Below are 15233 nucleotides of genomic sequence, written 5' to 3' on the forward strand. Positions count from 1 at the left end.
TGTTGTTTAATCCCCTGGTCTCTGATATTTTGTTATGGCAGTCCTATAAAACTAATCCATACTGTTACATTCAAAGAGAGTAGGTAATGCAATAGTTATATATAGTCATAATAGTCATAATGCAATAAGTTAATGATGAGTGGACGGCAAGGAATTAGAAGCTATTGGAAAAGTAATGGATTTTTAGGGGGTTGAAAATATACCATGATTTTTCCCCAGAGGATTTGGTTACTGTGGGGATAGTTTCTTCTAAGTGACTTTGAGATTTATACAGGTTTTGCTTTCTTTAAGATTTATTTTTATAATCAAATGATTTTAAAATACCATGTAGAGAAATTACCTTATCGGTACTTGAGTGTCATAGCTGAATCTCTCTCATGACCACAGGGTGAGCCATGGTATTTACTCTTATAGTGATGATATCAGCAATTCCAAAGTTGGAAATGTTGTAGTTTCCCTAGAGTCAGGGAGAGTTCTATTTTTGTGGCAAGGGGGTGGGGGAGGATGATCCTCGGGAAGAGACATAAAAGTATTGGGGGTAGTCTTTGTTTCCTTCTAAAATAGTATCTTTGTCTCGAGTTCCAACTCTTGAATTGCAGAAATAAGGCCACTCACACATTCAAAAAATATTCATCAAGCAGTATTAAATATGCAAGGTCAAGAATTCAGGATTTACAAGAGTTAACCATCTAACTTGATTTCATACCATCCTCTAAAGTTAAGCCTGTTCTCACTGATGCAAAGCTTCTTTGTGTCTCTGTGGTCTTGCCTGACGTTCTCGTCATCCTCACTACGATTTTGGTTATGTTTTATTTATACCTGGAATAGCATTCAATCACTAGTCCAAAATATTCTCTATGCTTCTCAATTCTATTCCTCTTTTAAGGTCTGCTCAAGTCCTTCCTCTCATAATGAAGTTTTATCTCTATACTCTAATCAAAAGGAGTCTGTTTTTTATTATTTCCTATAATGCTTATATTCTATCTATCCTCCAGAATAGGATGAGAATTATTGGCCTTGGTCTTGGACAAACTTTGGCTCAAATGTGAGATCTTTAATTTGACAGCCATTCAACTTTGGGTGAATTGGTTAATTTTTCTGAAACTTCATTTATTTTCTTGCAAAAGTAAATGAGTAAAAGAATTGTGTTAATAATTAAATTAGACTCTGTGTTTGAAGTACAAAGCATATAGTTGATGACCAAGAGCCTGTGTTCTCTTGGTTAGAAGGAAAAGTAACTTACTCTAAGTAAAAATGAGGTTCTCTTAAAGACATGAGGATGTCTCACAATAATCCAGGACAGACTAAACAACCGGGCTGCAGAGTCAGTGGGAATTGAGGCAATCTTAAGTGCCAGCCACTTCCCCATCTTTGTCTTTCTGTCGCATGGCATCCTGTTTCCTCTCTGCAGTTACTCTGATCTCTCACTGCCAGCCAGCTTCTCTGAGTCTCAATTTCCTCATAACATGGCTCAGAAATGGTCACTGCAGCCCAAACTCTAGATGAACCTTCAGCTCAAGCATCCAAATTACAGGTAACTATCTTGTTCTTTCAGTTCAAATTCCTCAAGCAGAGGGTCTAATTGGCTTTGGCTTCTCTTCAAATGAGATCACCAAAATTGGTGTCCTGCCTAGAATGGGCCATCTCTGCCAGGGGCCAGCCCTTCCCACCCATTTGTTACCTGGTCACTTTGTAGTTTGCCATTTGCCATATGGGAGAAAGGAATGACAGATTCCCTAAGAGAGAGAGACCCTAGTGGAAGAAAGCTGGGGAGCAGCTACCATAAAATATTTCTAGGATTTCTAATGCAGTATTCACTTCTCCTAACAATTGAACACTGATTTTACTCTATCATTTATTTTTAATACTTATTTGCCCCAAATGATTGTATTTTCTTTTGTCAACCAAGATGTTTATAATACATGCCACATAGCACTTAATATACTGTTAATATTTATTCATCAGCATTCATCAGACATTCATTAGACACCTACTTGTCAAGCACTATTACTACAGATATGGTAATAAATCAAATAAACACAATTCATGATCTTGTGGAGCTTACATTCTGAAATTTTTTGTTTCTATGTATGATCCTACTTAGGCACAGGAGATTGGAAGAGTTGTAATGACTTTATGTAATCATCTTCAGAGTGAAGCCTTCCTTGATCACCCAATTTAAAAGTGCAACCACTACCACTGTTATGCCCATTCAGTTTTCTTCTTTCCCTGCTATATTTTTCCTCCCTAGCATTGCTTTAACACATAATGTATTATATTTATGAATCTGTGGTCTCTATTACTAGAATGAAAGCTTGTAAAAATAAGAATTTTTATCCCTTTTCTTCCCTGTGTATTTTCAGCACTGATATTTGTTGAAAGCACGAATAAGTGAAGGTCTGAATAAATCATCATACTTAATTTTTGTCAAGCACATATTTATTGTTAGGCACCGTGTGAGCTATTCTTGTACATATTGGTTTATTTACCCTTCACAATAACTCTGCGAGGTTATTTGTTATGAGTATCACCATTTTATAGGTTGAAAAAAGGAAGCATAAAAACTAAGTTTCTTGCCCAAATTCACGTAGCCAGGAGTGAGAGACAAACTTGAATTCAGGTCTTCCTGATTCTAGAGCTCATGTTCTTCACTGAAGAACCATGTACAACTTTTAAATGAAATACTGGCTTAGAGAAATAATGATGGGTCTGCACTGGTCCATGCCTCACTGTAATATTCATTTGTTTGATGACAATATGGATGTAAGGTGGACTTTTGGTTGAGGAAGCAGTGTAACTGGCTTGCTATGCTTGAGTGTTCTAGGCTCCATATCCTTCCTCTCTCCTGCCAGAATTCTCAGGAAGTATGTACACCAGAGGAGAATAAGGAGATAGAGGGAAAGAGGCACTGTAAAAATGCAGCATAACCATTCACAGAATTCTGAATTATTTATTCTTCCAAGGATATACGCATACCCACATCTCTTCTATCTAATAAAGAAGAACTCTTCATTGATGTGATGATTGATTCCAATATCCGTGTCCTGTAGGAATTTGTAGTAAAGTGGGGGTAACAAGGCAACAGCAGGGATATATGCTTAAGGTTGTACGTCACGTAGCACAGGTATCTGACTCAATGTTTCTTAGAGGAAGATTTCCAGGGTGCTGAGGGATGCCTGACACATGAGGAAGCAAAAATAATAAAATACTGAGGTAAATCATGCATGGCATCGTGGGCCCACCAAGAATGAGAAGGCTCATATTCCTCTCGAAACAGAGAGTAGCAGATATCTCCTTTCCTCTTTTCTAGTACTGAGACTACATGCCATAAATCCTTTATTCATAATATAATGAGTTCAGTCTAATTTGCTCCTGCATTTAAAATTATTCATTTATCTTTTATTCCTGATGGAATCAGAATCCTAGAGCTGAAAAAAAAAATTAAGGTTATCTACTCACCATTTTTTTTTTTTCATTCAGGACATCTTAGTTTTCCTAATTAGATATAAAATCAGTGGGGGAGGGAGCTTCCTTTACCATCTCTTTGGTTCCAGATCCTACTGTTTTTCACTATTATCTTAAAGTAAATATTTGCTGCCCTGGATTGTATTTCTTTGAAGTATTGGTCTAGGAGGCTTGTAGTAAACAAAAATATTTATCTTGTAAATAATGCAAGAAGCCAAGTAACAATATCACCTTGCTCTGAGTACAACATGAAAACAGCAGATAAACCCGTAGGCTGTGTCCCCAAGCTGGTGTCAAGGCTCTGAGGAGCTATGAATGTAGCCACTGAGATTCTGAAGAGCCTCTCGTTCCAATAAAGAAGGACAGGACACACAGTTCATAATAAGCTCATCAAACCTTTACGCTTTTACTCAGAGACAGTTGTGAATCAACTAGAATATAGTACAGGCTTTAAAATAAATGATAAAGTATAAAAGAGATTAAAGGAATCAGAATTTGAAAGCATAAACAACCCATGTAAAAAACACTGAAAAGGAGATTTCATACTCAAAACATACCAAAATAACATTGTGGCAATGATGGCAGGGTCTGAAATGATTTTCTGATGATAGAACTGAAGAAAAGAGTGCAAATCACAAACATGGTAAAGCTAGGTAATTGGACATTCTTAATTAATGCATTTGAAAACCAACTAATTCTAGAAATAGTAGCTTCCGGTCTTGTATTTAGTTTTCTTCCTCTTAATTTCAAATCTCAACACTGCCAAGAATGGAGCTACAAATAGCTGTGTGTCTTCTGTGGAATTTCCCAGTTCCCTTGTGATTGTGTAGAACTTCCATAGATTTTGTCTAGTGGATGTAACAAAAATGGTAGTGTTTAGTTGAAACAAGTTAAAAAACCAAAAGGTACACTCTGCTTCATGCTTCAGGCTAAAAGAAGAAAACAAAGCAAACCCAGTCATTCAAAGCAAACCCAGTGCTTTGCTTCCTGTTTTCAGTATGGGTCAAAGAAGGCACTGTCTCCCAGACTTGGGTTGTGTGAAAAACAGGCATGCCAGTAAAGGTAATTTAAATGGAAGGAAAAGTGATGTTCAGGGACTGTGGAAGTCAGCAATCCATCCAGTAAACTAAACTACTTGTCTATCTTAAAAGAAATAAGGGGGAAATGAAGCTGTTGAGACCCGAGAGCCAAAATTAGAGTAATCACATTGTAGAAATATCTCAATCCTTCTCCTTTTCCCCTTTTTCTCCTCTTTTCTCCCCCAACCCTGTCTGTCTCTGTCTCTGTCTCTCTGTCTCTGTCTCTTTGTCTCTGTCTTTCTCTCTCTCTATATATACATATATATCCATTTCCCTTTCTTTTTTGACGTATTCATGAAATTTTATGAAAACATAGAGGATTTTAATGTAACAGAACAATATTTCTCAATGCTTAGTGTTTCTGTTAGTAGAAAAATGGAAACACTGGTAGTTGATTTAGATAGTATTAAATTAAAAATCTCTTTTGTTCTACTTTGTAAGATATTAAAAAAGAAAGAAGCTTTTTCAAGTACATCAGAGATGGACAGCTAGCAGCTGGGTAATTATGTAATCAGATTTGAAGTGTACATTCATTAATCCATTCAGCAGATATCTCTTGAATACCTAATATGTGACAGTTATACGGCTTTCCAAAACTCAGGCCATTCATGGAAGAGCTTTGGTATTCATATGTACTAATTGCATTTGATGGTGTACTGTGGCATCTTTTGAGAATATAAATGTATGTTATATTTAGCCCGTGATGAACAGTTGCTTGAGCCATTAGGCTCTTCTATGAAATTGACATGACATGTTGGTCATATTTTGAGGGATTTTTCTTCATAACATGTTTTTTTTTCAGGTTAAATTTTGCTAGCAGATCCTTATTTCCTCAGAGTTAATCATACACATGCACCTTGTTGACAATTGCAGGATATTGAATTTAAGAAAACAAGTTTTCAGGAAATTATTAAACTTATTGAGTGATTTACTGTCCTTGTAGTTTGAATATTTTCTTGATGCCTTGTTTTTTCTTTTTTTTTTTTTATCATTTTCTACATATTCCATTTGAATGCTGGAGACAATGTCCTCTAGAATAAAGAATGGAGGAAACTAGACTGATCTCAAAGGCTTAAAAGAGAAAGAACAAAGTCTGTTGTTCAAAGGCAACTGAACAAGGAACTAAACAACTTAAGTTCTAATCCCAACTCTGGGACCAAAGAGATAGACCATTTTCATTAAGACATGTGTCCTTTCTATACCTCTTTTCTATTAGTTGCTAGCATTTATTGAACTCTTACTATGTTCCAGGTAACTGTTTTAGAATGTTTCATGTGCTAGCTCCTTTTATTCCCTATATATGTGTGTGTGTGTGTGTGTGTGTGTGTGTGTGTGTGTGTGTGTATTTAATTTAAATTCAAGTTAGTTAACATGCAGTGTAGTTTTGGCTTCAGGAGTAGAATCCAGTGATTCATCTCTTACATATGACACCCAGTACCTTCTTTTATTCTTACAACAATCTCTATTGGTACTGTGATTATCCCCACTTTACAGATGAGTGGGGAACAGAGCTATTAAGTAACTTGCCCAAGCATGTATAGTTAGAAGTAGAGGAACTGGTGTTCAAACCCAGGCAGTTTGTTTATCGCTGCACTGTACTGCTTCCCTACAATACCTTTTATTAAATCACTCTAATGAAAAAACCAATGGGATAATGGCTACAATATTCTGAAATTTTCCTTTTGGTTCTTTTTAGACTATTTAAAATTATAAACATAGTACTTAGCCAGTTACATAGTTTATAAAGTTAAAATTAAGATATTTCATTCCTTAATACCAATTCTACAAATTTGTCTGTTAACAGTTTGCTGTGTATCCTTTCAGAGATTTTCTATGCTCATATCACATGTATTTTTTAAAGCAAAAATGTAATATAGGGTAAGTATTGTTCCACAGTTTTCCTTTAAAACAGAATAATTTATGATATACATCTTCTCCATCACTGCGTATAAATTTACCAATTTTCTTAAAGAACTGCCCACAATCTACCTTATGAATATATAGCAATTAATTTAACTCTGCTTCTACTGATGAGTTTATACTGCTCCTAAAATTTCAGGATTACAATAACTTGACAGTGAATGGTCCTATATATATATATATATATATACACACACACACACACACACACACACACACACACACACAGGTGTACATGTGCATGTATTTCTAGAAAATGGATTCCTAGAAGTAACATACTTTTGAAAATCATGAAGGATAATATTAATTTAAAGAATCACTTGTGACTAACTTACTTTTTTTTTAACTATTTTTTTTTTAATTATTTGTTTTGAGACAGAGAGAGAGCAAGCAGGGGAGGGGCAGAGGGAGGCGGAGAATCCCAAGCAGGGTCCACACTGCCTGAGGGAATTTGGAAAAAGGGAGCAGGCAGAAGTCAGGAACATTTTTGTTTCCTCCAGGCAGGGGCTGCGCTGTGAAGGTGTGTTGTCTGGAGTGGTTGCTATTCCCTTGTAACCAAGAAGACATATGCCCAAGGATGAAAATCAGTGTATGGAAGATGCCAGAGTTCAATCAGCTGCTGAACTAACCAACTCTGGAGATTCCCTACCTCTGGCCTTCTTGTTAAAAGAGTTACAAAGGTCTTGATTGTTTAAGGAACTTTTACTGGTGTTTTGGTTAATGGTAACTGGAAGCAGTCTAGTTGATCAATAGTTACTAGTTCGGAGCACTTCCTCAGTTTCAAAAGCCATATTAACGTATCCTACAAATCCTATTTTGCCAAACCAAAGTGAAAGTTTCAATTATTATCCAACAAATTCAGATTATGTAGAGAACCTCTAAATCAGGCTTCAAAGTCTTCTTTTAGCAATAGAAGTTTAAGCGGGGGAAAGAGTGGGTCCTAAATTTGCTTTTCCTTTGACTGTGGAGGTAAGTTGAGAATGTTATAAAAAAATGCAGAAGTGAGAACAAAGTACAGGTTTTCCCCCGCTAACAGGAGAATGTTCCGATGAAAAATTTTGTAAGCTGAAATGGTATAAAGTGAAGAAGCAATCACCATTAATTTATGTGGAAAAAATTTTCAGCACTTCCAGGCCCCCAAAATAACCTCCTTTAGGTTTTTCTGATACCTAGGACACATTTTGCTAACACTAGCACAAAATAAATTGAGATAAACACGGACTCACAGACTCAGTTCAGAACTATGGCAGCTATTGCTGAGGTGCTGAGTGTAGTTCCCAGGGAAAGAGCTTGGTGGCGCCATTCTCGCTGTTCAAGGTGCGCTGCCTAACAGGTTCTCTCTGAAACAAATGAGGAATGTTATTTTCAATTTTTACCTTTTCTCCTAAGAGTGAAAATCCTCTTCAGATTTCTATTAGTGAAAATAGGTACTAACATAGGTTTTCTGTAAAAGGGAAGTGGCATAATGCAAAAATTCTGAAAAGCAGGGGATATCTTTGTACTCTTTTTCCTAAGTTGTAACTATTACAACACCATCACACAGTGTGAAGGAAAAAAAAAATCTCATAGCCATTTAATGCACATCAACTGTTTTAGAGAGTGATGAGCTGATGGAGACCAGTTTAGCCTTTCTTCTAAAAGTTCAGAATTCCCAAATATAAACAGTTTAATTTCATTGCATTCTAAGCTTTTGAGCAAAGTGTTCTAAACTTATGAGATGTTGTCTGGCATGCATAATTTATACTAAGTTTATATTTTGTTTTCAAAGGGTCATTTTTGTTTTGTCCATCATTGTCAAACACTTGGGATCTGAAATTAAAATCTTATTCACAAAAGAAATTAGCTCAACACTTATAAATTAACAGGACTCTCATGGAAATGGATCTGACCTAGATAATCAAAGCTATTCTGCTGGAGTTTTGATCAGAGTTTTAATATTAGTTTAATCAGAGGTAACACTCTCTAAATAAAGCACATAGTATTTTATTTCATCATATAGTAATTTAATTTTCATAACTTAAACTGGGAGGCTTAAATTATATCATTTGCCACTTTCTCGTATTGTACATTCATGTTTAAAAAAAGATAACGCATGCTTACATTGATGATTATGAAATCTGCACGTTCCTTCTGGATCAGAAAAGTCTGAATGCCTACTGAATGTAATGGTCAAGAGTGTGGTGTTTGAGGTCATGTGCTTTTGGATTCAAACACCTACTCTCATTTACTTTGACATCTTGCACAAATCATATTATGGCCCTCCAGCCTTAGTTTCTGCAAGTATAAAACGGAAGCAGTGGAGTGTTATATGAATAACGTCTACTTCATAGGATTTGAAGAACAAATGAAATTATGTAAGGTACTTAGCATGGTGGCTGACCCATTAAAAGTGCCTCCAAAATATAAGTTATTGTAGACAAAAATACTCAACTCCCTTCTGTTTGTGTAGATCATTAAATTTTCTAAATTATTTCTTATATCATCCCAATTTATTCTGAGACAAATGAAAAGATAAGACAGATATTAACATAACCATTTTATAGAAGTTGTAAAAAGGGATTGTCAGCAGGCCTGAGATCATTCATTTTATGTTCATTCATTCAATATTTACTCAAAAAATATTTATTGAGTGTCCACTATGGACCAAACACTGAGCAAGGCACTCCAAGATACAAATTAATGAAAGAATCAAAACAAGAATTGTCCGTTATTTTTGTGACCTAGTATGTGGTCACACCAACCCCCTTTTTGTGCAATTTACAATTTCTTTCTGGAAAACTTATCCTTCCCTTATTGTTTGCAACCTTGATGGTACAAAGGGACATGGCATAAACTAAGGCAGCCAGTCTCAGTAGCCTGGGTTTTGGAAACTTATGGGGAAGGACACGAGGATAAAAAGAATCGCAGCTTGTTCAGCCCAGATGACGCCTTCCATTAGTCCATGTAAAGATGCTCAGAGCTGCTCTAACTTAAGCCCTGATTATCTGATGCTATAATGTAGGTAAGATTCTCTCTTTCTCTCTATGTCTCTGTATATATATTCCCCCCTTCCTTAGGTTAACCAATGTCAGATTATATTGCTTTCAACCAAAGAAACTTAACTTAGAAACTTTGAAAGTGTGACATCACTCATCCCCAGAAGTCTTGGAATCTGTTTCTAAGAAAACATTGGTATCACGGAGTGTGGTTTTAAATTTTCTTTATAGTTTCTGCCAGAGTTAGCTTGCTTTTAACAGACAAGCCTTGACATTCATACTTACCAAATACATCCCATCTAATTACGATCTGTTGATATTTTCTAGCAGTGCATTAGAGATCTATGCTTTTACTTAATATCTGCTCCTTTGTTCCCATATATGTACATAACAAATTGAGTTTAATCCTGCACTGAATCCAATCTGTAATGTGCTAAGATGCTTTATAAGAGGACTGTCCTAGAACCTAGATTCTTGGTCTTCTCTATTCTTTCAGAACCTCCTCAATCTTGGGATTGGTTTTCCAGCTCATATCCTTAGTTGTTGGTGCTCTAGCTTGTTATATGTCAGGCACTGAGTACTCACCTTTCGTTTTTACTCTGAGTATCTTTCTTTCCTGGAAAGCCTTATACTGTAGTCTTTGTGACTACTCTATCTTAGTTTTATTTTGTACCTAGGAAGAGAGAAAGTACTAATTTATTGATGTTCCCTTTACAGCTGAAGCAAAACCAAATAATGGCATTATTTTTTTTAGGCTAATCTATTTCTCTGAATCTTCATTCCCCATGTTTGCTCCATTTCTCTTTTCCATTCTATAACAGTCCAGGCTCTGCCTTATGTCTTTCCCTTATGTAGTCAATTTTCTCGGTATAACAAACTTCAAAATCTCAGTGACTTAGCACCAAAAAAATTTTTTTTTTCACTCATGGATCTGTTGATGAGCTGAGTTTGGCCTCAGCCTGAATGTTGGGTGCAGATCTGCTCCATGTATCTCCTTGCTTCTTTGATAGCATATGTTACTTTCATGGTGGATGGCAGAGATGCAAACTTCTGAACCAAATCCTGAAAGCAACCTAAAACCTCTGCTTATATCATAGCTGCTACAGTGTGTTGGCCAAAGTAATTCACATGACCAACATTAGTGCCAATGGGGGTGGGCAACATACTATTTACTTGGTGAGTGATACTGTAAGGTTGTGTACAATTTTATAGCAAGGTGGGAAGGAAGAATTAGAAACCATAATCTGGTCCACATCTCCCTATGTTCTCCTAGAGCCTGGCATATATCCATTCTATTTATCTCATGCCTTCAGAATCTAAGGTGAGCTAAGAACAGAAGGAAAGCAGAATCCTACACAATACAAACCCATTTAACCTTAGTGTTAGACCTTGCAAATAAAATACCATGTTAGTTTTGTTTTGTTTTGTTTTGTTTTTTTTAACCAAGAGTGTAGAGAGGGAAGAAAGCAGTATTTTATGGTGTTCTGGCAAAAGCATTTAGACCATATTTCATAGGAATTCTATATATATTCTAGACAAATTGCCTTCCATCTATCTTGAAAATATAAACATAAGTTTATTGACTACTCAGTATGTGGCAAGTACAACGTATGTTCTTTATGAGCATCACCTTTTACAATTCTTATGAAACCTCTGTGAAGTTTATTGATAAAGAAACTCAAATTTAGAAAGGTTTAGTTTTCACAAAGGTAAGATTAATTGTTCTGTAGCCATGGCAACAATTAGTCAACAGAACTGGTTTTTTTTTTTTTTTTTTTTTTTTAATTTTTTTTTCAACGTTTTTTATTTATTTTTGGGACAGAGAGAGACAGAGCATGAACGGGGGAGGGGCAGAGAGAGAGGGAGACACAGAATCGGAAACAGGCTCCAGGCTCCGAGCCATCAGCCCAGAGCCTGACGCCGGGCTCGAACTCACAGACCGCGAGATCGTGACCTGGCTGAAGTCGGACGCTTAACCGACTGCGCCACCCAGGTGCCCCACAGAACTGTTTTTAAATTTGTCACTTACAGTGAATGCACTTTCATAAGCCAACTTATCAAGGCCAGTCCTCTGCTTCTGAAAGTTAGCCATTCAGGACTTGCACCAGTAAACACATTGCTGAGTTTTAACCCATCAACAGCAGTTTTTACACCTAGTAATCAGGTTTCTACAGATGCCCCTAAAAGTCTCTATGAACTGCATGCCTCCCCAAATTTTATGGAAGACCAGCTGAGCCTGTGCCTAGCCAGTCTCACTCTTTCTTGCTGTAGTAAGAATATCTTCAGCCTTTGTCTTTTTATTTCAGAGAATGTGTGATGGTTTCATGGTCTTTTGAGAGTAATTTATCCACATTTGCACAGCTGGAAAATGGTAAAGTCAAGCAACAAACCTATTCCATTTGATTTCAGAGCCTAAATTCTTACTTAGCACACTAATCTGCCTCTCCTCATTCCACAGTAGCTGCTGCCCAGGTACTCTTCCCTGGAACAGTTTAGCCTCTGGGTTAATTCAACTTTTGGATTGTAATTTAATTTTGCATATCTTAACTATCCAACTAACTTGCAAGATCAGTTGAGCCTTACACAATTTCACATTCCCAGTGACTAATTTATCCATTATTCATTATTAATTTAAAAGATATTCAATGGAGTACTTAATATGTGCTAGGCACCGTGATAGTGATGAAATTAAGAACTTTCAGCTCTCAAGGGCTTAAATGCAATGTGAAATGTACCACCACCCATATAGGGTACAGCAGGACCTGAGAGGTAAGAGTGCCTATGTCTGTCATTAGCATTATGTAAATTGCCAAATGATTGTTATTTGTATATTCATTCTATGAAGCAATTATTTTATGGCAGAGAAAAATAGTCCTCAAATTGTTAAAACCATTCATAAGTCAAACATTGAATCAGGAATTGTTCTAACCCAAATATGAGTTCTTTAGAAGGAGGTCACATCATAAATTTGCAGTTTATCAAGTGATAAGACATTTAAGTCTGTCATTTTCTGTTTCTACTGCCCTAAAGGTTTTTATTATTTATAAGTGCAGTTATAGTTTTCTAATATAGAATATTACACATTTCAGATAACTGATGCAAAACATTGAGAAAATATGGAAAAAAACTTTCATGATATTTAGTAAAACAGGAACTGGCTTAATAAGGAGACAGAAATTCAGAGTGATCCTTAGTTTCCAATTATACTGGTTCTTTTTTATTTTGGAGACAAAGCTATTTTTCTGGACACTTCCCGCTCCTTTTCCTTGGTATTCTATCAGTTTTGAAACATAACGTAATCACTAAAATAAAAGTGTTGTAGTTTATACAGAAGATGTCAGTGCTTTAGGCATAGAAACAATGTTTTCATTTAGTCTTGATTAATGAGTGGGCACTGCCTAGGATTTCAGTGCTTTTTCTTTTTTTGGTCTTTCCCAAACAACTTTGACCTTTGTTGATAAGTTTCCTGGCAGAACCATGAACTCAGGGCCACTGATTGATTGTCATGTCTGCCTCAGGGAGAACCGGATTCTTTTCTGTCTGCTACTGCTGCACTGAGTTGTTGTGAGGTGATATGTGACATCTCCTGAGTTACGGTGATCTGTGGTCATGATTAACCAAAAAGGCAGTAATTTTCAAAAAGTTTAAAACATCAGTGGAAAAGTGATAATTCTGACTGTGATTACTGCAATTTGCTTTTGATCCCTTTCTCCCTTATGGAATCTCTGTGACTCCAGACTGCCCAGCCTCCCCTCCCAGTATACCAGCACTATTTAAAAAAAATTTTTTTATGTTTATTTATTATTGAGAGAAAGAGAGAGAGCACAAGTGGGGCAAGGACAGAGAGAGGGGGAGACAAAGAATCTGAAGCAGGCTCCAGGCTCTGAGCTGTCAGCACAGAGCCCAATACAGGGCTCGAACCCACGGGCTATGAGATCATGACCTGAGCTGAAGTCAGATGCTTAACTGACTGAGCCACCCAGGTGCCCTTTAGCACGTTTGAATCCTGAAAGAAATATTTTCTCTTGTATTCTGAATCTATATGTCCTCCTTTTGTCCAGAGTGTGCCTATTTACAAACCCAACACCAGAAGTTAACTGATCACTGGGATTAGATAAAATTATTCTTATACTATTAAAAGCAATATACTAATTATAATTTATTGATCATTTCTTAAGTTCTATAAAAACTTAATGTCACTTAATCCTCAGAAAATCTATATAAAACAAGTACTATCATTATCCCCATTTTATAGATTACAAAGCTAAGTTTTAGAGAAATAAATCATTTGCTCAAGTTTTGGTAGTCATGTTCTGGTAGTCTGTTCTAAGTGGCAGACCAGGCTTCCCATCCAGGTTTTCTTGATTCCAAAAGTCCTAGTCTTTTTTGCAGAGCTGCCTAACATGTATCAGAGACTGATAAGGGTTTTAGAGGGACCTTTATAGTTTGGTAAGAGATGGTGTCCACAGAAATGCTGTTCACCTTAGAATTTTAAACATCAACAGAAACTTGTAGGGGAAAGATACTTTTTATCAAGTGGTAGCTTTCCTGAAATTTCTCAAAAACTGCCACATAGAAAGGTCTCTCATACCCTAGAATCAGGCTAGCTGTGTTCAGCACACTAATAAGTGATAACAGCAGGAAGGGGAGTTCACTGATGTGTGCAGCCTTTTGCCTTGTGATGACTATTTATCCTCCTGTACTTAATCAGTAAGCAAGGGAAACAGAATCGTAATGCACAGAATTATGGAGCATTATGTCAGAAGTGATCTTAGAGGTGACTGAATCTAAACACTTCATTGTCAGAGGAAGAAACTGTCCCAGAAGTAAAGTGACTTATGTTCACCCAGCTGTGAATTAGGTGGTGGAGTCAGAACTCAAATCCTTTCCTCCCTCCCCTCACTCTCCCCCTTCTTGCTCTTCTTGATCTCTTTTTTCCCCCTCTGCCAGCATTTATATGTCTGCTATGTGTCAGTCACTGGGGAGTGGGAATACAGTGTAGTAAATGCAATAAAAAATCCTTGCCATAATGGAGTTTATGTTAGTGGGGAAGGGCATATTAACAAACAAATAAATCAATAAAATTTATGCTATGCCAGATGGTGATAAAAGCTATGGGAAAAAATACAGCAGGGAAGGGTGAGAAAGTGATAAGAAGAGAAGGGAGTGATGCTATTTCAATAAGGTCCTTCTTAGAAAGGGGGTCATGAGGAGAATTCCAGATGGGGTGACAGCCAGTGGGGAGCACAGTTGGCTTTAACCTGTTTGAGGAATAGCAAGGAGGCCCAGGGCACTGAGAACAGTGGATGGGGGAGTAAAGCCACAGGATGAGGATAAGAGAAGCCAGATGATGTCAGCCATCTGATCTACAAGTAAGCACCTTTACATCAACTTCGCTGCCTCGTTTCAAGAGGCTCGAAGAATAGTGAACCTAACTAATATCTCTTAAAAGAGATGGCTTATGGTGGCCATGGCTTATGTCAGAGACCCTCTCAGTAGAGATACGTAAGGAGTATAAACCTGCTGGACCCGGAGGCAGCATACCCAAACCCAAGTCCTGCCATAATTAGCTACATCGTTGCCTTGTTTAAGCTTCTTTTCCCTTCTCTATTAAAGGAAGGTGACGTTAGCTATTTCCCAGAGTTTTCATGAAAACCGAAGGAGATAAAAGCAATTTATGTGAAGGCAGTTTATAAGTTGGATATTTTGAGTAATAGCAATCAGTCAGTCAATAAATATTCTTTTGATCACGTCCAGGGTGAATGTAGTGTTTGCCCTCTGGCATCCAGGAAGC

The 15233-nt window shown here is 36.8% G+C and overlaps 1 long non-coding RNA gene across 7 annotated transcripts in view; it reads left to right on the top strand.

Moving 5' to 3' along the window:
• The first annotated feature begins 1393 nt into the window (after positions 1–1393).
• Positions 1394–15233, top strand: part of LOC122227565 — a 90709-nt gene continuing 76869 nt past the window's right edge. For all 7 annotated transcript variants that reach the window (XR_006206126.1, XR_006206125.1, XR_006206124.1 and 4 more), the window contains exon 1: positions 1394–1534. This is a non-coding gene — a long non-coding RNA (uncharacterized LOC122227565). The remainder of the gene's footprint in view (positions 1535–15233) is intronic.

Source organism: Panthera leo, chromosome C1, assembly GCF_018350215.1.
Source record: "Panthera leo isolate Ple1 chromosome C1, P.leo_Ple1_pat1.1, whole genome shotgun sequence".
Classification (NCBI taxonomy): Eukaryota; Metazoa; Chordata; class Mammalia; order Carnivora; family Felidae; genus Panthera; species Panthera leo.